Genomic DNA, 20000 nt, shown 5'->3' on the forward strand with positions numbered 1-20000 from the left:
GAAACATTGAATTTTGAGAGTATCACGACTACCTCCCTGTCGGTTTTCCAATCTTCATTCGTCCACCTATCCTCCATAATAGTTTCTTGGATATTTTTTTTGGTGGTATTCCAGATCGAATGAGTTGAGGGTTTGTGATCCTTAAAAATGATTCTATTGCACCCTTTCCAAATGTTCCAAAGGAGGAATCCTAGAACTAACACCTAAGGTCTATTGACAATTGGGTTTTTGAATAAGGACATCCTCCACTACTTAATGGTGTTAATGAGGTTGTCTCATGAGCAATCTAAGTTTTGAATGGTCCTCTCCACATCACCCCATAAAATCTCTATTTTAGGGCATGTATTCAACAAATGTTCAATTATTTGGTCCTTCTTTCGGCAGACTGGTCACCATGATGGTCCAACATACCCTTTTTTAAGGAGGTGATCCCATGTAAGAAGTCATTTTCATCCTACTAGCCATAAGAAAAAAGAATACTTTGGCCAAAGGTTCGACTCCTAGATTTTTTTTCCATATCAACTCTCGAGACAGGGAGATGTGATCCATGTTGAGCCTTGAAATTGTCATTCACTTCCATTACATTTTCACTTATATTTCCATAGTGTCACTTTCGCTCCACCTCTATTTCATTACATTTACCTCCATTTAATTACATTTACCTTACCGTTATCATTATTGGGTCACATTTATGTTTTTTTAAACTTGATTAATTCTTAGCATTTTTAAATGAATTTATGGTTAAAAATTAGAAAATAATATGCATATGCTTATGCCTAACAAGTGGGATGAGATTTTTGACATGTGTAGGTCAAAAGGAAGCTTCTAAAAGACCCTTATGTGTCCTCCCAAAACCAAATTCAAATTTGGGTGGAGAAGATCATGGGATCATAAGGATATGTGTCTCATTTCCTATTAGTATTGAAACTCTAAGAAGACATGTGTCTTATCATTTCCTATTTTGATTGTATCTCTAGAGATATAGGCAGAGATTCATGGACTCTCATTAATGAGATAACTTCTCATATTTTTGTATAAATAGGGGAATTTTTCTCATATCATAGGGTGAAAAAGGAGGAAAATAAGAGAAATAATTATAGAATGTTTTGTAACAAGGCTTGAGATGGAATGGGATGTAAAATGAAGAGCTATTGATGTAATGAGATTAGGAGTGTAGATTTCCATTGTGTAAAGTTGTGAGTTTATAAATAAAGAAGGTTCTTTTCTATTATTGAATTTTAGAATGTGAGTTTTACGAGTTGGAATTCTATTGGACAATGGAAGGGCCCCCATAAACCATGTGCATCCCTTTGTAAATTTGTAAGATTAATTAGTTTTTTTTACTTTGCTTCATACAAATAGTTTAGCTTTCCATTGCAAATGTTAATTTATTTTTCAAATGTAGATTTACCTCACTGTGTAATTTTAAGTTTCCCAGGAGCATCTCAAGAAAGTAGTGTTTTATCTATTTTCTAAAATTGGATTTCTTGAAGCATTAGAGCATACAGTGACTGAGTTTTCTTTCACGTCTTTACAATGATGTCTTAGATTCAGTTTTACATTCACTGTTTAACCCTTTGTTTTCCAAAGAGCTTCTCAAGAAGGTAGCATTCAACTATTTTCCAATATTGGTTGCTTGAGGCATTAAGAATAAACAATGATTTAGTTTCTTTCCTTATGCTCTTATCATGCTTTTTTTAGATTAAGCTTTCATCTATTGTGTAATCTCATGATCAACAAGTCCAAGAAGGTAGTTCTTCCAATTTGGGTTGCCTAAGAGGAATTAGATCACATAGTAGCTGCAAGTTTTCCTTTCCATGCTTTTATTATGATTTAACACATATTTCATTAAATTTGGAAATTTTTTATTACAAGGACATCATTTTAATTGAGTATTATGGTTATTTTGAAATTCTATATCCACTATTTAATTCCAAATTTAATGAAATATGCGTTATTTCTTATATCACATCTAATGTATACTCAATTGCTTAAGTCATTTCAAGAAGATGATTTTGATATATTCTTATATTGAATGTTCATAATAGTATTTGAGCATGCAGTAGATCATAGTTGTTTTTAAATTGCTTGCTTTCATTTCATAGAATAGGATTAGTTTTATTTTTTATCAAGAATTTTCAAGGATAGGATAGGAAGTGATTTCATTTTCATGTTATCAATAAATACAATTGTATCTGGAATAATGCTCTACTTTTCATAGACATAGTGCTGGCCTAGATTAGACTAACCATTCAAGTTTTTGATTTGATTTTATGGAAATTAAATTAGTTGAAGTACATTTCCTTTTCTTCCTTCTTATAAATTAGTTTTTATATTAAACATCCATTAGAACTAGTTGATCATTGACACTTAACATCCATTAAAATCATTAGACATAAAAGACAAAATCCTCAAAAAATACAAAAACATACTCAACAAAGTAAGAAACAAGGTTAACTAAGCACATATTGTGTACTACACTTCATCAATTTACTAACCCTGGTCGATAAATTATGTTAGCAATTTAAGACATTAAATTGACTGAACAAGCCATCATAATATAATAGGTTTCCTTGATTGAGAAATATCCTTGTGCCCAATATCCCCATATTAGTTTATATGAATTGCCAGAAATTAGGATTCTTCACTCTTGTAGAATTTCACTAAAGGTTGCCAATGTTTAAAGGCTTGGTCTAGTTGCCACTCTACTCTAGTGTTCCAAACTCTCTAGTCTTATTGGGTATTTTTATGCCTCCAATAGTCACTATATGTCATGGCATTGTCACTGCTTAGAGCTTCTCTGATTGCTAACATATCATTATTCCTATCCAACTTTGGAAGTTGATTCCATGAGCCCTCCTAGAAATAAGTAGAGGTATTGTATTGTATTTCCCAAAAGAAATGATCCCTTGATGAGGTGATTATTCCTCTGAGAAAGGTTCCATAGTGTCAATCCCCCTAGAAGCTCCTTGAATTTCAAAATTTCCATTAGACTTCGAACCTGGCCATACTTTCTCTTCTAGATTTGTTTCCAAAGTTCAGTGCCTCCCTTAATCCAATGGCACCATAATTTAGCACTCACAACATTATTGAGTAGGTTTGGATCCCGAATCCCCAAACCCTGAAAGGATTTTGGAAGGAAAATTTTATCCCACGATACTAGCACCCATTTCTTCTATGAATTAGAGCGTTGCTATAAGAATTTCTAAAAAATATAAACAATATCAAGTTATATACGTTTGGGGGCCGAGAGAAATGATAATTTGTATATGTGGATAACCCGAAGAACTGCCTTCAACATTGTGGCCCAACCTACCAAGTTTAACTCTCGAAAAGTCCAGTTGGATAGTTTCTTCATGAGATTACTGCAAACCTCCTTCCAATAGGACATTCTCAGGGGATTTTCCACAAGGGGGACCGCTATATACTTTGTTAGGAGTCAATAAATGAAAAATACCATAATACGAGCCAGATGATGTTGAATGGGGTTAGGGGTGTTAAAAAATAAAAATTAGATTTCTATTTATTGATAACCATACCTGACACTTGTTTAAAGTCCTCCAGGATTCTGGCAAGGGCGTAGGATTCACTTATCGACGACTCTCCATATATAAAGTTATTGTCCAAGAACTGTTGGTGTGTCATTAGGAGCTCAGTGCCTAGAACTTTCAAAAATTTAAGTTGTCTAGATTAGGCTACCCCCTTGATTAACCACCTTAAATATTCTACCACAATGATAAATAGGAAAGGAGAAATGGGTTCACCTTGATGTAGACACATGGAGGGGAAAAAGGTGATCGTGGGGGATTTGTTGAAGAGGATTGAGAAGAAGGGTGTGGAGATCAATGATAGAATCCAACATATCCATTTCTTAACGAACCCAAACATAGCCAAGGTATATGGGAGAAACTTCCAACTCAGATGGTCATAGGATTTGGAGAGATCCAATTTGATCAACATTCCCATTTTTTCCAGCTTCTCACGGAGTGTATGATCTTGTGGGATGATACAATCCCATTAAGAATTTGTCTCTCCTCCATAAACTTTGATTTATCTTGACTGATAATATGGTGTAGCAGGGGTTTTAGTCTGTGAAATATAACTAATGATAGGATTTATAAATCACATTGCATAATGTGAATGGGCAGAATCATTGGAGTCTCTTGCCGATTTTTTCTTTGGGATCAAGGTGAGGAATGTTCCGTTTAACCTTGACCAAATATGGTTCATTCTTTGAGACTATTTTATCATGTCCATTATATATGCTCCAAGGAAATGCCAACAAGTTTTAAAGAATTCAAAGGTGTGTCCATCCGGGTCTGGAAATTTGTTGTTGGGATTTTCCTTTACTACCGACTCCACCTCCTCAAACGAGATTTCTCTCATCAAAGTCACATTTTTCTCATCTGAGATTAGTTGCAGGATGTGATTTGTGACATGATCAATGACATCCAATAAATATTTATTATCTTTTGACATAAGTTTTGAGAAATAAGAAATCAACTCTAGTGTCATTTCTTGATGATTTTCCAATCAAACTCCATCATTGGAGATGAGAGAGAAAATCACGGTATTTTGTCTATGATTAATAATGGTCCAGGGAAAAAACCTGGTATTATTTTCCCCTTCCTTCAACCATTAGATATGATACATTCTTCATCAAAGCACCTCTTCCTGGTTGCGACATTCTTCAATCTCATGCATGAGTCTTCCTTCCTCCTCTATTAAAGCCTTTGAGCAACCTTCTTTTATGATTTGGCTTTGGACTAATTCCATTTTTTCCTCTAGTTTTTTTTCCTATAAGGATATCTATGAAATATTCTTTGTTCCATGTTTTGATTTTTAGCTTTATATCTTTCAACTTGCATTGGAATATTTGCATATTATTCCCCTCTTGGACATCTATTTTCTTCCACCATTGTTTTAATATGTCCACAAACCCCAGATGTCTAATTCAGAAACTCTCAAGTCTAAAGATTCTATTCTTGGTAATTGTCTTCAAATCTATTTCCATCCTAATAGGCAAATTACCTGACCCCATACTTTGAAACATCATTCCTTCCATGTGGGTGTCTAGAAGAATTATCTCTTCAAATATGAGGAATCTATCTAGTTTGTTGGAAATTTGTGGAGAAACACCCCTCCTAATGATTCCAGGTGAAAATGTTGTTGCGGGTCTCTACATCCGTAAGCTTCATATCTTGGATTGTTTCATTAAACACTCTGAATATTGGGTCTGATCACCGAAGCCCACCCTTTTTCTCCTACAAGTTGCAGATCATATTAAAATCACCCACCACAATCCATGTAGCTTCTTGGAGGGATTCCCTTATGTTATCGAGAAAACTAGTGTCTATGTAGAGCTGCTAGTCCCACTAAGGCTAGTAGCTACCTTAGAAACAAACACACTAAAAACTAATTTCATTTTCCTTTATGAGAAATAGATAAGAGAAGAATAAGGAGACCAATATCTGTCTTGCACTTGGTTCCTTGCTCGATTCCTCTCTCTTCTAGTAGGTCTTTTCCACTCGCTTGTTCGTCTACCCAGCTTCAAGGAGTACTTGTAGAATCAAAGCAGCATAACACTATCCAAGAACATAGATCTTTTATCATAAACAATATAGGATCAGATGTACATTGACCACACAAATGCATAAATCATCAATCCTACAAGAATGTGGAGGAAAACTTGAATAGCTTTATTGATAATCAAGAAAGATCAAAGAGGATTACAACCGATTGTTCTGACCCAGCATCATCCTCTCAACATGAAAGCCCTTCTTCACCTCATGAAAAGCATAGATCACCCAACACTATGATATCGCACCAAGAAACCACCAGCACTTCCTTACAAGATACAAAATTCCAGCCTCTGGATCTCTGGGATGAGGGATCCATATATAGATGTCTGCAAGGGAGGTGAGTCAGCTTTTGAGATTTGATTAGTGTCTTCTCTTTGATAGTTCTTGATTCCACTTGGATATTGATGATCTCTTACTCATCCTTGGTTGAATTCAGAGAAGCAAGTGTCACAGGAGAGGTTTTTGGAAGATTCCATGCTCCTCCACCTTGCGGATTGACCTTTCCATTTGTCCCTTCTCGCCCATCGACATGCATCACTTTTTGACATGCATCACACCTACTGTGTGTATTCAGGTGGGATGCAATGCACTTTGCCTATGGAGCAAGTGAAATGGTCCAGTTTTGACCAGTTCTGAGTAGTTTTTCATGGAGAACTTCTGGGAGATGTTGTAATCAGTTGACCTTGTTCTTTTAGGGGTTGGAACAACACCTTTAGGGACTTAGGAGCCCTTGGTTTATGGACATTTATGCTTGGGGTTGCAGTGCCCAAAAATTTCTATAACAATTGCTCCCTAAAGCATGAGGTCGTTAATCTTTTGATGTTGGGTGAAATGCTTTATCATGAGGAACCGAAGTTTTTTCGAGCTGGCAGGCGACCTGTAATAAGATACAATACAATACATTATCTTCATATTATTCTCATGATCTAGCTGAGGCAGGCATTCCCATGCTCAACTTTATAAATTCATTTTCATGTACATAGGACAGACAATCGTCTGAGTTTAGACTGATGATTCTGGTAGAGCCATCATCCCTTAGATTGGATGATTATCTGTGCAGCAATGATGTACATTTGATGTCTTTATTTTCCTGAATATATATCGCAGCCCAGATGGATGAAACTAGATCTGGGGTCTTCAATCTCATTCGATCTTCACGCAAAGTACAAGTCGATCCATGTGAGAGATGTTCTGGAGTCGAACATGGAAAGACATCGCCTGATTAACAACCAATGATGTAAGCTGTTAACAGGCGCGAGGGGAATCACCGATAATAATAATGACCCTCAAGGTACTGCAGTACAATTTACGTGGTGTGAATAAGCGACTTGGCGTCGAACACCAAGAAAAATCTTTCGGTTGAAGGCCATTGATGTAAACCTGTTGCCAGAAGTGAGAAACTTGCTATTGAGGCATGCAAGCTTCAAAGTACTGAAAGGGTTGTTCCTAAATCGACTGCTTGGATAATGAGTTGATGTTGACAAGAAGCGATCTGTCATAGGAGGGCCTTAGTGAATCCCACATCAATGACATGGAACGGAGAAAATGATTTTAATGGAGGTGAAAACGATCTGGTGATATACGGTTCAGGGTGGCGGTCATGAAAGAATGGAGCGAAAATGTATTATAGTGGGTGAGACACAGGTGAATTCTCTGAGCGACTTCTTTTGAACATATCGGCGACACTGACATGATGGATTAGTAGCATTAACCCCAAATGTGGATGGTGTGATAGAACCATGGTGATGTGACCAGTGAATGGAACAACCCAACCCGACTCGGATGCGGAGTGAAAGTGTCATGTTCAAGAGCGACTTGCTACCAACAAAGTTTCTTCAAGTTTTCTTCCCAATTTTTCCCCAGTCATTGCTAACCAGTACCTCTTTATTTTTGTCAAGCTTGAGGAGGATAACATATGCTTGTTCTATAATTTGCCCTTCGGGCAAACCCATCTCTATGTTTTAACGAGCCTAGCGATAGTGAAACTCGTTCTTGTATGTTATGGACAAGTTTGTCGCTATTAGGTTTTAACGAGTTTAACGACAAAGATAACTCAGTCCTTTTCAATTTAGAGAGTCTGAAAAGGAACGTAAAGGAAACTCCAAAAAATCATTTTTCGTCATCTAATCCCTTAAGTTCGAAAAAGTATAAAATAATACGAAAGGGATGAATTTTTTGTAATTTTAACGAGCCGAACAAAACAAGCGCTCGATCTTTTTGTGTAATAATCCCTCAGGTCCAAAAAGATTAAAATCTAAAGGAGGGATAGCACTTCCTGTCACTTTAATGAGCTGGGGAGGCCAATGGCTCGGAAATCTTTTCATATTTTACGAGTCAGTTGAAAAGAGCTTAAAGGAGACTCGTTTTTTGAGGAACGAGTGATAGATTCGGGTAGCAGCTGATTCCAGGTAAGGTTTGGAATTTTCCAATCACAACAGTGTCACAAGGATGACTAACAAGATCACTCTTCGCAGCTGTTCCTTAAAAGGGGTAAACAATCAAGTGGAGGTGAATGATCGGCCAATACAGAGTGGAGGTGATGATGAGAGCATGACAAAGGCTTCAAAGGCTGAAGTACTACATTCACGATGGTTATTTACCGGAAATTGGTTCATTTTTTATTTTAAAATGAGCTTAAACGCTGGGGAAAACACTTGCTCATTGCTTATGTTTATTTTTTAACGAGCTTGAAGTCCGCGTTAAAACTTCTCGATATAATGGTCATTTCTTGACTTTACCATTAATGAATTTGTTCCTTCAAAGGTTGTGCTGCATGCTTAATTGCTTCATCAAACTAGTTAGAAATGAACAATACATGTTTGGAAAATGAGTTAAGACACTAATATTTTATTGAATTACGTAAAAAGTAATTTAAAAGTGCTTTTACCCCTCATTTTACCATTTCATTTGAACTTTGGTCTGTTGTAGCCTTGGAGGTGCTTTCCCCCTTGATTTTCACCAGCTGATTCCGGAAGATTCTGTGGATGATTTTTGGCACCGTCTAGACCAGGTAGGAGCTAAACCTGAGCTCTTCCATTTCATCCTTTCCATTTTGCATTCTGAGCCCGATTTCTGGTTTTTCTGAGCCTCTGAGGTTTTAAAAACTCGCTCTGGCTCCATCACACCCTTTCTATATCGAAAGGTGCGTTGCATGTTGGCCAACTCACTGGACAGTTGGCATGCAACGCAGCCAGAACACTTCTGGGGGTGCGATGGGCGCAAGGAGGGAAATTTGTGCACAGTTTTCAATGGAAAATTTTTCTTGATCTCACCAAATCAGGATCTAACTCTTCTCTTGTTTTTTTTCAGAGATTTATTGGAGAAAAATGCCTATTACATGGTGAGAACGTGAGAATGAAGAAGAGGACATGCTTTCTTTACATGATCCAGTTACGGTAAATGCACTGCGGAATTGTGGCTTGCTCAAGTTTTTCCGCATCTCTAGCATGAGGCAACAAATCAACTTGTTGCAGTATTTTCTCGATGCCTGGGACCCTACCAGCTAGATGTTCCAGATTAGGGGCAAATCCATCCCCTTGACTGTCGTGGACATCTATTTTTTTACTGGCTTATCGAGGCGGGGTGCCCCTATCTCTTTATCAAGTTTGGCCCGTGGGGGTGAATCTGTGAGAGATTACATTCGCAGGTATTGCAGAGAGGGATCTCAGTCGAGTAAAGACGGCAAGATCATCATCCGAGATGTCACTGATAGGTCCTTGAGGACCATTCTGTTCACCTTTGGTAGGATGGTTGGTGGTGCGGCTCTTCACATGGCCAACCGGTCTTATATGCAGTATGCTTTAGAATGCCTCGAACCGAAGGTGTTCAACTGGTGTGATGCAGTACTCTTTGTGATGAAAGAACAGTTGACCAAGGTGAAAAATGGAAGATTGAAGAACTTTGGATATGGTTCTATTTTGACCGCCTTTGCCTTGGAAAAGATCTTGCTGATGCAACCGTAGTATATTTCACTTGGTTTACCTCCACCGACTGAACCACGGATGAAGAGATGGGTCGACCATATATCCAGACATGCTGGTCAGTCTCAGATTTCCTTTTCTGATACCTTCTTCGGGTTGTTCGATTGTCAGGAGATGGTTTTTTCTGAGTATCCATATGCTGGTATGGACTTCCGGGGTGACCCGAATTTGGTACTGCCGGCAGGCGAGCAGTGGAGTGCCATTGGTAAATTCTTTGACCATATTTCTGTTTATCGTTTCTCTTTATAATGTCCTTGTGATTTATTCTATCAAGACTAATCAAAACTCATGTGCTCATGTAAATGTTGGTCCCGTTCGGCTAGTAGTATGCTTGAGAGTGCCAGCTGCCGCTCCAGCAGGAGAGGCTGTGGGAAGGGCTATCCTTCGTGACCTTGATGTGGCCGAGACTCTTTCAGCATTACAGGATCAGGTCGAGGGCCTCACTCTCGGTATTCCAGATGTGAGGACTGATGATCTACCTCTGAGGTTGCAGTGACATACTACTGGCGTGCCAAGTCGATAGACTAGGCTTTTACACATGATTGCACAGGCAGTGACTTGTTATCACCATCATCATTAGACTAGGGTGCCCCCTAGCGTTTTGAGTTTTGGGTCATTTGACCAATTTTTTCTTGGTTACAGAACATTATGTGTAAACCATAAACAGTTATATATATATATATTTTTGATTTTCAGAGTTTTATGTTGGTTAAGTTACATGATCCGAATGCAAATATTGATGAAATGCTTATTTTTATAAATGTTGCAAATGTCTATCTAACACATAATTTGCCAATGAGTCAGTTAATGTGTTTAAGCTTTTGGAAATATGCTAATATTGAATAAAATCAAATTGCCTTTCCAACATCTTGACCCTTAGGAACATGCGATAGATAGCTGGATTTCGGACGGAGTAGATACCAGTGAGTTGTAGTATGACGAGCTGTGAGTCTAGCCTGACGACAAGTCGGCGTATGCCATGTGTAATGGCATCAGAGAGAAGTTCTATCAAAGCACTATATTCAGTGATGTTATTCGTTGATCGACCAATGCATACCCCTCTGAAACTTACTAACTCGCCGCTTGGATAAAAAATGGCACAGGCCGCAGAAGATAAGTTCCGAAAACTATGACTTGCTCTGTCGGCATATCCAACAAAAGATTCCAATAGGTTCGACATCTGCAACAAATGTAAAAAGTAGATTTACTTGACCAAAACGATTACCCTTAGCGAAAAAAAAAAATGTAACAAAACCATATAGGTTACCACACTGAATCATGCATTGTAACGCTTAAGGTACAACTCGTTACGGGGTTGCGCCAGTGGAGTTCCGTTGTAATCCATTAACTCGTAGGCTCCTTTTTCTAATACACGTTTAACAACATAGGGGCCCATCCATAAAGACTTGAATTTACCTGCTCCCAATTTATCGGATTCTTGGTCGTAAGGTAAGACCAGGTCACCTTCTGAGAAGACACAGGGTTTGACATTCTTGTCGAACTGCGCCTTGACCCGTTTCTTATGGGCTTCGTTAGCCAAAGCAACATCACGACGGGTTTCATCCAATTGGATTAGTTCCAAGAAACGAGCCTCCTCTTCTGAATTTCTGGGGAGAAGGTTGATTGCGATTTTGAGGGACGAGATTTCACACTGAACTGGTAAGATTGCTTCTAGGCCATACACCAGTTGGAAGGGTGTAAACCCGGTTGCGTTCCTTACCGATGTTCAGTATGCCCACAAGGCTGAGTACAGGATCAGGTGCCAACTCCTTTTGTGGACTCCAACCATCCTTTGTAGAATGCGCTTCAGGACTTTGTTGATTGCTTCAACTTGTCCATTGGCTTGCGGGTAGTATGAAGTAGAGCTGTCGTGAGACAACCTTAATTTGGCAGCTAATTCGGCCATCATGTGATTGCGAAAATGTGATCCATGATCTATGACTATAGCCTGTGGAATGCCGAATCTGGCAACTACATGATTGAAAAAGAAAAGGGCAGTTGTTTGACCAGTGTTATCTAATGTTGGCATCGCCTCGGCCCATTTGGTAAAATAGTCCACTGCGACTATGATATACCCATCCCCCCCGGTCAAGGTGGGGTTACATGTCATGAAATCAATGCCCCATTTGGCGAATGGCCCAACATCAACTATTGGCTGCAGAGGTGCGGGTGGTCTTCTGGTTTTGCTATCGAAAATTTTACAGGCATGGAAACTTCTAACTGCGGTTATGCAATCTTTTAACATTGTTGGCCAGAAGTATCCTGCTCGTAAATTTTTTTGCACCGTAGCGTAACCGGATTGATGTCCCCCCACACGTGCCTGAATGGAAATCATTCAAGACTTTTTGGGCTTCCTCATGGGTGAGGCACCTCCTTAGAACTGTATCGACGCCACGATGGTAAAGTGTATCACCGACGATCATGTAGTCTTTTGATTGGTATCAAATACATTTTTGTTCGGAGCGGGAGGTATTAGGCCTATATTTTTGGGTTTGGAGATAGATGATTATATCTCCATACCACCAATTGCTTGAAGATATCAGAAACAAAGATTCATCCACGATTGTTTCATCTGATGTTTCATCGTTGGACGACGATGGGAGATCGCATAGTAATTACGCGAAAACCAGGGCTTTCTTTGACTTGGATTTTACAAATTCCAGATCAAGCTATTGTAGAATTGCTATCCATTTTGAATATTTGACCCCCAGAAACTATCGCGACAATATATAAGTCATGGGGTTGCAATCTGACAGAATGGTAGTTTTTCGAAAGAGGACATAGTGTCGAAATCTCTGTATCGCTTGAACAGCTGCAAGTGCCAGCTTTTCAACATAGGAATATTTTCCTTCTGTATCATTTAAGTTCCTACTTAAATAATATATAGGATGTTCAATTCCATTGTCTTCTTGAACTAAAACCATTGCGATGGTTGTATCCACTGCAGCTAGATACAGGTTAAAGTATTTTTGATAATCAAGAGCGTACATTAATGATGCTTTCATTAGGGATTATTTTAAGGCATCAAAGGAGGCTTGCGCGACCTGATCCCAGATGAAGGGAACTTCCTTTTTCAATAGACATGTATAACCTTTAGCAAGTTCGGCGTAATTTGGAATGAACCTCCTCAGAAAGTTTGCTTTCCCTTGGAGTTTCTGAATCTGAAGCAAATTTGAAGGTGGAGGCAAATTTATGACTGCCTGAACCTTACATGGGTCGAGACGCATCCCATCCTTTGAGACTACAAAGCCAAGTAAGCGACCAGAACTAACACAGAACACACATTTGTTTGGATTGAGTCGTATCTTGTAGTGTCGGCAACGTAGAAATATCGCTCTCAAATGCTGCGGATGATCGGTCCGCTTTCGCGAATGAGCTGGAAGGTCATCGAGATATGGTTGAACGATGTTTTTGATGTCATGGAAGGCATAATTCATTGCCCTCTAAAACGTTTCCCCTGCGTTCTTTAAACCAAAGGGTAATTTGCGATATGCGAATGTGACCGACGAACAAATAAATGCAGTCTTTGACTGGTCCTATGGGCAGATATTTATTTGATTATACCCAGAGAATCCATCCATGAATGAAAAGATTTCACATCCGGTGTATTCATCAATTATCTGGTCAATAAAGGGTGTAGGGTAGTTGTCTTTTGGACAAGCTTGATTTACATCCCTATAATCGACGCACACTCTGATTGTTCCTTGTTTTTTCATAACAGGAACAATGTTTGATACCCAATCGGTTAGAGGAACCGGGTAAATGAAACCAGCATGGAGAAGCTTTTCAACTTCTGCCTTGATGGCAGTGGCTTTCTTGGGGTGCACCTGCCGTAGCCATTATCGTACTGGTTTGACATTTGGATACATATTGATTTCATGTTCAACTATACTCGAGTCAATGCCTAACATTTCATCATATGACCAAGCAAAGACATCTCTGAATTTGTGAAAAAGAGCTTTATATATTTCCAGTTCTGAAGGAGAACAACATTTGCCAACATAAATATTCTCTACAACATCTGTTTTGGTCGAGATATTTATGGCGATAGTCTCTTCAATGTTGGACAAGTTTCACTCGGAATCCACCGTGTTTACAGTATTTGATAGGAAATCAAAAACTGAAGGATGATGAAGGTCATCAGGAGTATCTTCTTTACAATCTGGAAGATGGGAACGATGGTGGTAATCTTCCCATGGCGCCCCTTCAATTACCATTGATTGAACAATTCCTTTGTCGGTGTAATGCACTTGTGACCAAGGATCTGAAGGGGTGCCATATTCCTTAGACCTATCCATCCAAACGCTTGATGAGAGTTGATTTGGGTCTGCCTCCCATGCCAAAAACATTGATTGCTACAATATTTCTATTGGGCTTGGAGGCAATACCTTCATATGATCCATGTTTATATTGTTTTCTGAGATCTTTTGAATCAAAGATATCATATTGCAGGTTCCTACCGACGCTGCTTCCGCTAGATTGATTGCAGGCGGAAGGGAAAAAGTTCCCATTAATATAGGGTCTTTTAGTAGGCCTACTTCGATATTTTGAAGCGTATGGGGGCTTCCATGGATCATCGGAATGCTTCCCGTAACTTGGGAACTATTCGGGAGAAATGTTTGTTGGTCGATGATCGCAATTCCTCCTTGAAAAGGAAATGAAATCTTCCTAAAGTAGGTCGACACAACTGCAGCCATAGCATATATCCATGGTCTTCATAGTAGGATGTTGTAATCGAGGTTTTCGTTGATTACTTAGACATCTATTTCTACTCTTTTCCCTCCTAGTTCAACTTGCAAGTTACTTAGAATACCGTATGGGGTATATGTTCATCTGTCAAATGCTTTTAATTTTGTCGAAGATCGCGACAAGGTTGGAGATCCTAAAGTTTTCTAGCAACTCATCGACATAATACATGTAGATGCCCCTTCATCAATAATTGTTTGATGAACAGTTTTGTTGAGGCCTTTCACTTGAATGAGGAAAGATAGTTGAGCTGGTAACTGAGGATCGTATCCTTTATGATTAAAGGACACAAGATTAGAATCCTTTGGGTCTATCCCACCGATAGCTGATAATAAAGCCTGCTTTTGGGATGGGAAATTTTGTAGTACCTCAAGTGTCGACATAGCAGATGGCGATTGGGCCAGATCTTCCACTATATTATAATGTTGTGCTGCTCTGGCACGAGGATTAAATTTCAATTTGTGTACTACTACCTTTGGCGGTTTTATTGTTAGCTCAGGAATGATGGGCAGCGCAACTTCTGTTGAAGTTTTTGTTGAACTACTAGGTTGATCTTTATCCTTGTTGTTCGACAACTATGGATTCCCGTAATCTTTGTTCATTGTCGATATCAAAGCATCATTTTGCTATTTCGAAACCGACAACATCAGTACTTGGGACGGGGAAGCATTTTCACTAGCAACCAGATTTGTTCCTGGATTTGGAAACAGATTAGTCAATACAGCCGAGCTTTTTGAATTCTTGATGAATCTTTTAAGCTCAGCCTTATGTGGACAATCTCTTGTCCAATGATCCTCATCACATATTATACATGGATTTTTTGGTTTCCTATCTCCAGGAGGGTTTGCAGAAGATTTTTCAGGTGATGATTCCTCCTGTTTCTTCTTCTTCCCTTTGTTTTTCTTCTTGCCTCCTGGTTGCTTGATTTCTTTGCCTTTATTTGTCGAGACGGCATTTACTTCCGAGGCGAGAAGTTCTTCTTTTGCATTTTGATTGGAAACCTTACGAGCCTTTTTAGATGTAGCCTTTGTCGATTTCGTGTTTGTCGTACCAATCACGCCATCGCCGGCATGAGAGTCATTGTTCGATTTAGGAGGAGGGGGGGACGAAAAATTCCGGTCTGGGAGCGTCAGGGATTTTATCGTAGAGCATGCCAGACTGGGTATAAATCAAGTCTAAATATTGCGCACGAGCAATAACTTGATCTTCAGTGACGACTCCTCCTTTTGCCACCTCTTCTATAATGGAAGGTAATAAAGGCTTAATAAACCATTTAGCTAAAAGCTAATCAGGAACATATGCTTTTACCATTCTACAACGACGTCGCCACTCATGAATATGATCGGATATGTGAGTGGCAGTTGTTTGCTTGAAATTGGTAAGAAGTTCTGTTCCCATTTCGTACCTTATCGATAACTGAAAATGGGTTAAAAAGGTTGTGGCTAGGGTAGTGAAGTTGTCAAACGAAGCTCTGGGTAACTCGATATACCATTTTGCTGCTGGACTAGTTACCATCCTCTGAAAAAGGTGAAGTCTAATCGAATCATCGTTTAGGGTGTTTGATGAACACCACAGATGAAATGTCATCACATGATTCGATGGGTCTTCACCTAGATTTCCATTAAATTGAGGAATATCTGATGGAAGTTTATGCGGAATCGCTGGCCACCAAGGGGCGTAAGCAATTGGATCATTTGTTAACCTATTTAGATCTGGTAACTCCAAAGTTGCCACGAAGGGTAACTGTTGATTTAGTTTTGGCGAAGCATACCCAGGATACAACGGAATTGCCTGAGCAGTTGGTCTTTGCATACCAGCATAATGCATTTGATGCTGGTAACTTTGGTAAGGTGGATGGGCATAACCATTTTAGAATGGTTGATTTTGACCGTTTTGAATATATGGTTGCCCACTATTTGCAAAGATTTGTTGCTCAGATCCTTGGTATACTTGTTGGAATTGCGGTTGTTGGTATTGCACCAGCCATGGTTACGAAGCCATGTGCTGTTGTCCAATACTGACTGTTTGACCAAGATGAGGGGTACTTTTACCCATTTGTGCATGTGTCATCCCACTAGTTCGCGATTATGGTTGAGTCGCAGGGACAAGAGGCTGTTGCATTACTACCTGAGAAACCCGAGGTTGGCATACAACAGGCAACGCTTGTACTTGCGACACCGTCACAATAGCTAGCGTAGTCGGTATATTTGACATAGGTAAGAATTGTTGCATCGAATATACAACTCTTAGTTGTTGAGGTAGTATCGGCACCCAACCGCTGGATGTAATTCCATCATAACCTGAATTTTGTTGTGAACTCCCATATGGTTGTCCTCCCGGAGGAGACAATGAAAGGGTATACTGCCCCCGATACGGCGGTAATCCGGTTTTCCCTTGAGGACCGGATTGCCCAAATTGACACCCTGAAGGATCAATTTTCTGAGTCTCAACATAATAGTTCCGGGATACTATTCCGGATGAACAAACAAGAACGGACCATACTGTCAAAATAACCCCTGAGTGGGCCCCGTCTAGCGATTGAGAGCTAGTTGGGACAGATGGTATGCCGGCGAACATTGTTGGAGTGACAGCAGGGAGTTTTGCCATCGCTGTGTCGGATGACACAGTTCTAGATGTCGATGGTTGTTCAGACATTTCTAGTCTATCCAAAAGATTGCCTAGCGATTCTATAGGAGCTTCTAATGGCGGTAGACTAATTTCTGACGAAGAAGGATATAGAGTGATCCCGACTCCAAATTGCGATGGAGTACTAGATGGAGGACCCTCCACAATCTCTTCTATAGAAATCAGACCAAGTTGAAGAGGTAGAACATCAGGTCCGTAAAATATTTCTGGTGCGAAAGAAGGTATAGAATCTACAACGACAGATGTTTGGGGAATAACACCATCTGAATCAGCTATAGATGGAGCTAGCTCAGTAGCACAAGTGTTTACCTTCACACTAGGATCAGTTCTACTATCCTTTGGTGGCTGCTGAACTTCTTCTGTAAAGGCAGGGATACCAGAAATGTTTGGAGTAATCAGAGTCTCCGATGGTGTTGGAACACTTGTTCTAACTTTACCAGGGGATTTGGAACCGGTTAAAAGAGTTTGCTTTGTCTGTAACAGTTTCGACTCTGGAGACAAAGACGGTTGACTCGTAAGCCTCCGCGAACAATGGGGTTTAAATTGACTTTCTTCCACGATTTCGGATTACTCGATCAACTAAAAATCAAGGGGAAGTATGTTTCCAAATTAGATGAATTTTAGACGCTTTGAAACAACTTGTTTTTTCAACTTTTAAGAGTCGAGAAAAAACAAAAGATGAATCTAGTCGCCTTCAATTTTTAATGAGCCTGAAGTGACAAGTGCTTAGATGGACCTTTTCCGTTAAGGAGTATGTAAAGGAACGAAAGGGACTACTCTGGAAATCTAGACAGAGGGATTACCAAACCAATCGCAAAACTGCAGAATACATTTTACGGTACGGTAGTCAATCTTCCTGAATGTTGTGTTCAGTGCATTGCGATCGATAGGGTGGCAGACACAGCTTCCTATGGATAAAGGATTAAGCCTATTGTGGTCTCCAAAAATATACTCGATGGTACGTGGGAGCACAAGTCCGTACTGGCACTTATCATCTCAAAGTGGAGGAATCACCCAACCAACAGTGAAAACAACAGTACCAGGCTTTACGACGCCAGAATACATCTCTAGCCTAGACTTCTAGATGTTGTGCGTTAGGTTCCAAAGCATTTTTAGATTCATTAAATTTATTTTATGGTTGATCTTGCTTAAGAAATTTCAGTTTCAGGTTCACCGCGTGATGTAGATGTGCAATTCCTAAAATGCAATCTAAGATGATAAACAATCGTTTAATCTTCTTTTTGCAATGAAAATCCTAGCTACTAAAGAAAGAGAGATGGCGTTCTTTCAACAAAGAGCACAGAGCACACACTATATGCACTGTCCTAAATCAAGCCAACAAACAGTCTAAATGCAAATGCACATGCATGTATTTGTTTTCAGCCTTCTTAATGTGTGAATGATAAAAAGAAAGCTAAGTGCCAATCTGAATTATTTTCCAAAGCGACAATTACTAACAAGTTTCTTTTCAAAACAAAATGAGGACAATGACGACACTTGGTTATTTGGAATTGAAAACTTGCTTTCGACACTTGGAAAACTACTAACTCAAATCAAATACAAGAGTAACAATGTAACCGACTATCAAGAACAATCGGATTCTCTTCTATGACTGAAAACGACACTTGCAACACTTTCAAATCAAGAAACGACAGTACAATTACGCTACTTCTTTGTAAAGGAGAACTGAAAATGACTCAAAAATACGTAAAAACATTTACAGTTCTTTGCACAATGGAGGCGGAATAACAACAAGGAAATGGGTTTCAAACAGAGGTGTACTGACTACAGGCAACAAAACTCTTGAATAGAGCTTAAAAGAGTTAACACAGAAACCAAAATTTAGGAACAAGGTCTTGTCTGATCAGCGCACCTGTAACACAGTGAAACTAAAATGCAACGCACCTACTACACTCGGGAAGTGTGATGCATTTGAAGTTCATAGAACAGACAGTGCGCTGGACCAGGGACGAGACTTTGATTGGGTTCCGGGTCACAGTTTGCAGTTCAGTTAAGGGATTCAGGCCGAGCAGTGGTAATCAGTAAATCAATCACAGGGGTAGATCTAAGGAGGTTACTAGAGCCACCACGAGGGCAATTAGAAAGCTTGTAAATCAATCGTTTAATTCATAAACAAAACCTGGAGATTGACTGAAGCAGCATTGATGTACTTTGCACTTGCATAGCAAATGTAGTTCAAAGGCTAGCTGGCTTGACTTCAGGCTCCGTCTGTAAGTTTATAAAGTAAACAAATGTAGATGAACAAACAATCTACTCGCTCCCCAGTGGGGTCGCCATTTTGTTATCGGGAAAACTAGTGTCTATGGAGAGCTGCTAGTCCCACTAAGGCTGGTAGCTACCTTAGAAACAAACACACTAAAAACTACTTTTGTTTTCCTTTATGAGAAATAGATAAGAGAAGAATAAGGAGACCAACCTCTGTCTTGCGCTTGGTTCCTTGCTTGATTCCTCTCTCTTCTGGTAGGTCTTTGCCACTCGCTTCTTTGTCTACCCAGCTTCAAGGAGTACCTGTAGAATCAAAGCAACATAACACTATCCAAGAACATAGATATTTTATCATAAACAATATAGGATCAGATGTACATTGACCATACAAACGCATAAATCATCAATCATACAAGAATGTGGAGGAAAACTTGAATAACTTTATTGATAATCAAGAAAGAGCAAAGAGGATTATAATCGATTGTTCTGACCCAACATCATCCTCTCAGCAAGAAAGCCCTTCTTCACCTCATGAAAATCTTAGATCACCCAACACTATGATATTGCACCAAGAAACCAACAACACTTCCTTACAAGATACAAAATTCCAGCCTCTGGATCTCTGGGATGAGGGATCCATATATAGATGTCTGCAAGGGAGGTGAGTCAACTTTTGAGATTCGATTAGTGTCTTCTCTCTGATAGTTCTTGATTCCACTTGGAGATTGATCATCTCTTACTCATCCCTGGTTGAATTCAGAGAGGCGAGTGTCACAGGAGAGGTTTCTGGAAGATTCCATGCTCCTCCACCTTGCGGATT

This window comes from Pinus tabuliformis, chromosome X (genome assembly GCF_031772625.1).
Source record: "Pinus tabuliformis cultivar Carrire ecotype Pingquan chromosome X, CPIR1, whole genome shotgun sequence".
Classification (NCBI taxonomy): domain Eukaryota; kingdom Viridiplantae; phylum Streptophyta; class Pinopsida; order Pinales; family Pinaceae; genus Pinus; species Pinus tabuliformis.